At 47.6% G+C, this 7,704-nt stretch overlaps 2 pseudogenes; one reads left to right on the top strand and one right to left on the bottom strand.

The window, feature by feature from the left end:
• Positions 1-203: 203 nt before the first annotated feature.
• On the top strand, positions 204-2,462 carry LOC127329469 (uncharacterized; annotated as a pseudogene).
• A 2,347-nt stretch (positions 2,463-4,809) lies between these two features.
• On the bottom strand, positions 4,810-6,689 carry LOC127329470 (subtilisin-like protease SBT1.4; annotated as a pseudogene).
• Positions 6,690-7,704: the final 1,015 nt, after the last annotated feature.

Genomic DNA, 7,704 nt, shown 5'->3' with positions numbered 1-7,704 from the left:
TTTTTTATAAAGTTTTTCAAACTGAATTTATTTTCAACTCGGTACAAACCTAAAAGTATAATTGCGTATACATCCAAACAGGGCCAAGGAAACCTACACAAACGCAACGGGGGACGATCGGCTGAAAAAACCGAAACAGCATCGACACCGCTCCCCCGAATCAGGGACTGACCCCGACTCAACGGCAACTCCGAGCTCCCGCCATGGCAGCAGCTTCCGTCGCCGCCGCGACCTCGCGAGCGGTCGCTCCCCTCCGCAACGCCTGCCCGGGAGCGTCATCCTGTGCGCCCTCCTCGTCCTCATCGCGCGCCGCAGAGGCGCAGGCGGGACCGGTGTCCTTTGAGGGCGGCGCCGAGGAGGGCGAGCTCCACCTCGACTCCCCGTGGGTCGCGCCGGCTGAGGCGGACTCGAGGCTGGAGGAGGCCGCGGCTGCCGCGGGACTCCGTCTTTGCGCCGAGAACGAGGCAGAAGCAGATGAGATACGGGACAACCTGCTGCGACAGGACGACGAGGTCGGTCTACCAAAATCAAAATTGGAATTTTTCATCACTAATCTTACCTATGATCTTGATCTGAGCTATAGCGAAAAGTTGCAATGCATTTTCTCAATTCGTACGGTCGTGACGCTGCGTCTGATTTGTTATTTTGGAAGGTTCTGCTGAAAACTGCATAGAGTGGATATTAGATTACTTACTGTAAAACTGGGATATTCTCGTATTTCAATTTCTAAGAAACGAAGTTTAGCTAATTTTCCTTATAAGTTGCGCATATACTGTAAAAAAAAGGAAAAAAAATGACTTTTTGAGGTTGTGATGGCGTTGCTTTTGGAATTACGAACTGCGTCGCTTCAGGGTTTGCCAACAGCGTTGCTTCATTGTACAATTTGATACTTCACGATACTAGCATGGCTAATTTTTGCTTCCTCATTTGATCTTCACTACAGATGATGGCACTGGAGGCAATATACGGGGACGATCTCGCTGTACTAGAAAACAAAGGAGCGCTCCGCCATTTTCAGGTTACTTATACTGTCCATCAGTGTTTTGTTTGGGTGATAAAAACTTTGTTTTGATGATTTTTTTTTAAATTTCTTTAATTCCAGATTTACATACGGTACGAATTGCAAAATGCCGCTGAAGTGTGCGCTAGGTTTTCTCCAGTCAATAGAGTTGGAGAAGACAGAGGATTTCCTGATGATTGTATAGAACAACACGAGGAGGATAAAGGGGATGACTTCTCCTATTCTTGCAGCTTTGAGCACCTACCCCCTCTAATATTGACATGCTTGCTCCCGCAGTCCTATCCAAGCAAAGAGCCCCCATATTTTACAGTCACCGCTAAATGGATGGACGGGCCTAATGTTTCTCAGATCTGTGAGATGCTTGACACCATTTGGGCAGAGCTGCCGGGGGAAGAAGTTGTGTACCGATGGGTTGAGTGGATACACACTTCTTCTTTGCCACACCTCGGGTTCGACAACAAAATAACATTAGGTCCAGATATTCCTAAGCACAAAGGAGATAGCCGTGCAATCTCTAGAAGTCTCTCATTGGAGTCTGTGATCCCTTTGATGCTCAGTTACAATAGTAGGAAGTGTCATCAAGTTTTTCTTGAGGATCTCCACATGTGCATGATTTGCCTTAACCAGAGCAAAGGTAAGTTTTTTTTTTCTTTTTTGACTTCTTTTCTGTTCTGCAGTAGTGCCAAATAATGAGCATGCCTAGTTATTATTTTCTGGCCGTTGGTGGCTTTATTAATTTAAAGCTGGGCGTAATGCCTAATGTTTAAAAAAGTTATTATTTTCTTTTATTGGGTCTTCCTTGGAAGAATACCACTTGTTCTATGGCATCTATTCCACGCTGTGCTAGCTCTTCTTGAACTGTCCCACGGTGGTACCAATCTGCGGTTAAAATTTTCATAGCTCACAGTAGATAGTATAAGAACCGTCTGGCTTCTAATTAAGCATATTAGGAAATTCAATTGGGCCCATGGAATTTTATCCTCCTTGTAGACTAACTTTCATTTGGAAAAATCAGGTTCAAACTTCATCAAGCTTCCGTGCGAGCACTTGTTCTGTGTCAAGTGCATGGAGACCTTATGCAGGATGCATGTGAAGGATGGTACTTTCTTTCAGTTGGTATGCCCTGATACTAAGTGCAATGTTTCTATTCCGCCGTATTTGCTAAAGAGGCTTCTGGGCAAGGAAGAATTTGAGCGTTGGGATAAGCTTACTCTTGAGAAGGCATTGGACTCAATGTCAGACGTGGTCCAGTTGTCCAAGGTGTGCAATCGCTTGCTTGGAGGACGAGGATAGCAATGCGCAATGCCCAAAATGTTGTTTTGTTTTCTGTTCGGTGTGCAAGGACCCACGCCATCCAGGAAAGTTGTGTCTAACTCTGGAAGAAAAGCTCCAGCGGCAGCAGGTAGAAATACATCTAAAATCTTTAATGTTGTATGTTTGAAACTTGCATCTGTTGTTATACCGCGCAATTGGTCCTCACTTTCGTAGTCGGGGTCGGTGTACCTTCATAAAATATCTGTTGTTTTCTTTCCAAATCTTTCAAATATCCAATATGCATTTGATCTGCAAATCTCTCATAGATCTTCGTAGAGTGTCATACGCTTTTGGCACCTCCTTGGGGGCATTACATGTCATATTGACTGCTGAAATATAACTTCAGGTTACCGAACATCTGCCGTCTTCAATTTTATCTTTGCAGGCATCAGCAAGATGGCCACACGGGGGATGGTGGAGGACATGATTAGTGTAAAACTGCTTTACAGCAATGCTAGATCATGTCCAAAATGTCAAATGACCATCAGCAAAACTGACGGATGCAACAAAGTTGTGTGTAGCAGCTGTGGTCGACATTCGCTTCCGCTGTGGCAAGGCTATCATCGCTGGCTATGCCCATTTCAGGTTGGCAGTCTGAACTATGCAGGGTCTTTTATATAAATAAAGACAAAGGTTCATAATCTAGGCTTACTTATCTTTATGCATGCATGTTTTAACAAACTGCAGCGGGAGATGTGACCTCTTTCATCATAAAGAAAAAGACACAACAGACTCAGCAAGCTGCTGGAACAGTTAGAAACAAGAAATCGCGTACGTACTGAAAAACAACCTGTAGGCAGTACCATAAAATGTCCAAAATGCCGTCAAAAAATTTATAAGGTAATGAACCACATCATTTTTCAGACTGGAACATTCTGTTCCACATTACAGATCACCAGTTTGCCTCTATTGCATCTAACCAGTGGCCATATGCATTCAGGATGATGATAAATATATTTTCTGCTGGTCGTGCCAAGCCAGCTATTGCACACTGTGCAAGAAGCAGGTCCAGTTTGCCGGGGAACAAAGCGAGCACTGGGGCTCACAAGATTGTGTGAAGATAAAGTTCTAGTGTCATATCCCTACTCCCACTGTTACATTCTTTCAGATTAGGTTGCAGTATTGCAGGTTAGGGCTTTCACATTTGATGTATGTTTTATTGGGACACTTTTCTTCTATTCTGACTAATCATATCCCTTTTGCTAGTTCTAGTCGATCACAATTAAATTAGTTCTAAGTCGACTCTAGTACCGTTAAATTTGTATCGTGATTCATGCACATGAGAATTGCACATATGTGTGCAATTACACATATTTTTCTCAGTGCACATGAATTGCACATAAAACTTAGTGATGTCATAGAATTTATCTAGTTCTAGGTCGAGCAAAGTACTAGCCGCATGCAATCAATTAAACATGACATGCGTGTATAACAACAAAGGGTGATTACTTACTCCCTCGGTTGGGTTTATTAGTTTTGCATTATCCCTAAGAATCAACTTCACCTATATAATATAAATCACATCTCAAGTTTATAGTGATATATTTTTTTGCAATATATATGAGTGGAATTTTTTTTGGCTCCAGGGCACCAAGATCCTATTATTTTAATAAATCCGGAAATCATATTTACAAATTTCAAAATAATTTGAAAAAATCTGGATGTACCCAATCATGTATCCACAAACGTGCAAAACATTAATTTTAAATACTTTGTATTCAAAGCTACACAACAATGACAAACATGTGGATTTGAGTATGCATATTTAAAAATATTTAAATTTATCAGAAATTTTCATTTTTGTGTAGCCCGCAATACAAACAATTTCGCGTTGCGATTTTGCATACTTGTAGTTCACTTCATTGGCTATGGTAGGATTTCTTTTCAAAAAAAAAAAAAACTTGTAAATATATATTTTTTATACTCTTTATAACAACGGGCTCACTAGTGCTCAGAAGGCAAAGAGACTTTTCGTAATAAGTAAATTGATAATTTATAGGAATACTAATATACCCGACCGACGGGAGTATGGTCATGCATGGTATGTTACCTTTATTTGCTGGAACGGAGATGCATGCAATTGCAACACCTGGATGCTATATTTTGAATTCGTGTGTGTATGTCAATCCTATATTTTGAAGCGCATTTCTATCATATTCTTGTGTTTTATATATTTATTATGTTTGTAGAATTCTGCAAACCAAGCATGCCCTCAACCAGAGAAGCCCTAAGTACCCATCACAAAACTACAAGCAACAATAACACGAAGTGCAAGGTTACATCATCTCCACCGAACAACCCCAAATAGAAGCCCAAAACAGCATTTGACAAGCCGTTTTGGGGGCACCAACACAATGTCACTCTATTGTTGACATATATCCAAAGCGGCGCCTCCAATACAGTCTACCCAAAAAAAAAAAGTTAAAAGCAAAATTCAAACAGACCAACAAAAAAATAATCAAATAGTTAGAAATTTATAAAAATCTGAACGGAAAATTTGAATGGTTGGCGTCCACGTGTCCCGCCCCGCGTCCGAACGGCGTGGACGCCTTGCCGGTGGACGTGTCGCCGATGACACCGCCGGCGCTATCTAGGTTGTACGCGGTGGTCATCAGCGCAGACTTGATGGCGGCGGGGCTCCACTCCGGCCTTGCCTGCCGGAGCAACGCCGCGATGCCGCTCACGTGCGGGCACGACATGGACGTCCCTGACACGATGTTGTATTGCACTCGCCTCGTGTCCCACTCGAGGCCCGAAGGCGAGCTGGCGCCGGTCCAAGCAGCGAGGATTTCCACGCCGGGGGCATTGATGTCCGGCTTGAGGATCTCCGGCGCGAGGACGTTTGGCCCGCGGCTCGAGAAGGACGCCATTCTAGGGGAAGGAGGTGTCGGGCCGCCGATGACGGAACACGATCGTCGCCATGGGGGATGTATTCTTGCTTATGTATTTCTGAATCTTCTTAGCGGCGGCGAAGGTGACGGCTGTAGCGGGGAGGATTTGGGGGCTGCCGAACGCCTGCTCGCCCATCTCTTTCGCGCTCGTGAAGATGGCTCCCACGCCGCCGGCGAGTTTCACAGCGTCCCCTTGCTCGAAATTCACGCCGGGGTCGCATAGAACGATCTTCCCGACGACCAGGCTGGCGTTCAGCTTCCCGGCTTCACAGGTCTTTGAGCCGACGGTCCGGCCGTATATCAGCGGTACCTTGGTTGCGCCAAGCGGGGGGCCGGCGTACAAGGAAGAGCCTGGAAATGTATCGCCGTTGCCGAGAACCACGTCCGCTGCGAACCGGCGGTTGACGGTTGACGCGCCGACTGTGAGCAACCACGGCGCGACGTTGCGGGCAGTAGACTCGCCGGGACCGGAGTTTCCCGCGGAGGCCGAGACTAGGATGCCCTTGCGGACGGCGCTGAAGGCGCCAACGGCGATGCTATCTATCCATATCAAACGACTCTGCCGAGCCTGTGGAGCCGAGCGAAATGGAGATGACGTCCACCCCGTCGGCGATGGCCTCGTCAAACGCGGCGAGGACGTCAGAGGTCATGCACCCGTATTTCCAGCACACCTTGTAGGACGCGATGCGCGCGCCCGGGGCCATGCCCACGGCTTTCCCTTTGGCGTAGCCGTACAAGGCCGCGTCCGCGACGGCAGAGCCGGCGGCCGTGGAGGCGGTGTGCGTGCCATGGCCGTTGGTGTCCAGCGGCGACCTCGACTCCTCCGTCTCGTTGATCGGACGGCCAAGTTCAAGCTCGTACCCCTCGTAGAAGGCCTTGGCGCCGACGAGCTTGCCGTTGCAGTACGCGGAGGCATTGAACGACGGAGCCGAGACGCAGCTCCCTCGGAACTTTCCAGGCGGCAGCGGCGGCAGGGACGGGTCCGCTGCGAACGAGTCGCGGTCGATGGGGTACACGCCGGAGTCCATGACGCCAATGACGACGTCCGTGGCGCCGTTGGACGCCGGGAGCAAGCCGGACGAAGCCGAGAGGCCGAGGAAGGACGGCGTCAGCGTGGTGTGCAGCTGAAGCGTCGCGTCGGGGACGACGGCGAGGACGGAACGCTGGGCCGCTAGGTGCGCAGCCTGGCGTCCCGTGAGGCGCGCCGCGAAGCCCGTTGCCGCGTGGGAGTAGGAGTAGAGCACCCTTGGCGCCGGGACGGACATGTGCACGGGGATGTGGTCACGCAGGAACGAGCCGTATGCTCCGGTGGCTAGCAGTCCGCCGCGGCCTGGCAGCAGCGGCGCGTGCTTGTGCGCGACGTGCACAATGTACGTGGACTGGTTGTCTGTTTCCTCCGCCGCTGCCGCAGCGAAAACGACGGCGAGCAGGATGCATAGAGCCCCGCATCGTGGTCGGGCCATCAGTTCGTCGCACACTAACAGTGAAGGATGCTGTGGTGGTGGTGGTGTGATCGGAGGCGCGAATTAGTAAACAGTAAAATGGAACCACCTACGGCCATCTACAGTGATTTGAGCACGTCAGCCGTCGGATATTACTTCCAAACGGACACGATCATTTCATCAGCCCGCACATTAACTTGCACGTTGTTAGATTCTTCATTTTGCCGGTAACAGCGGGCGAGCGTAGCTGGGCCTCTACTCTAGAGGTTGATTTCGGCGCCCAGATGTTAATTGGGCTCATAGTGAATCAAATGAGCCGACGAATGTGTACGGGAGGCGCTTTGATTTCTTTTATTCTCAGCTGATCCTGTTCGCTTTTCCGGGCTTCCGGCGCTACGAGGTTATCTTTTCGAATCCGTTTCTGCAGCCCCATAATTAACCATTCATGATGACAATACCCGACTGTTTCCTTGCGTGGTAATAATGGTGATTGAGATCCATCGGGCGCTTGGGCTGACTTATTTTCTTCTATTTAGATGGGAGGCGCCGGGTACATCCCATCTTTCTTGGTTCGCCCACCTACTTCGTCTTGAGAATAAACCTGGCTGTTTGTCTTCTCCACCCGTCAAAACACAGATCTAGACGTGGATGTTGCTGGTGCCTGGTGAGTCCCTTTGCAGCAGCCCGATCAACTACTTTTAGCACATGTTTTTCTTAATATTGAGGCGCTAATATTTCTTAGTTCTCCCTTGGATAGAAGAGACTAGCAGAAATTGATTCTCGCAATAACTCTGCAACCACAACCGCGGTTGTTTTCATTTCTTCCTTTAGGTCTCTTTTTTATTCACGACTCCAATTTCTCAAGATTTTTTTGCGGAAGAATTTCTCAAGAGTTAATTCTTGTAGTTATCATGTGAATTTCTTTCCACACAGATTGGAAAAGGTATAAAAATCAGGGTTTCAATTGTTCAAAAGAAGAAACAGAAAACTATCGTCAGACGCAATGAGGTTTCCTTCTTCTCACATATGTTTCGAA

Source organism: Lolium perenne, chromosome 2, assembly GCF_019359855.2.
Source record: "Lolium perenne isolate Kyuss_39 chromosome 2, Kyuss_2.0, whole genome shotgun sequence".
In the NCBI taxonomy this organism is placed as follows: Eukaryota; Viridiplantae; Streptophyta; class Magnoliopsida; order Poales; family Poaceae; genus Lolium; species Lolium perenne.
Note: the sequence above shows the minus strand (reverse complement) of the source record. Positions and strands in the feature narration are given on the sequence as shown.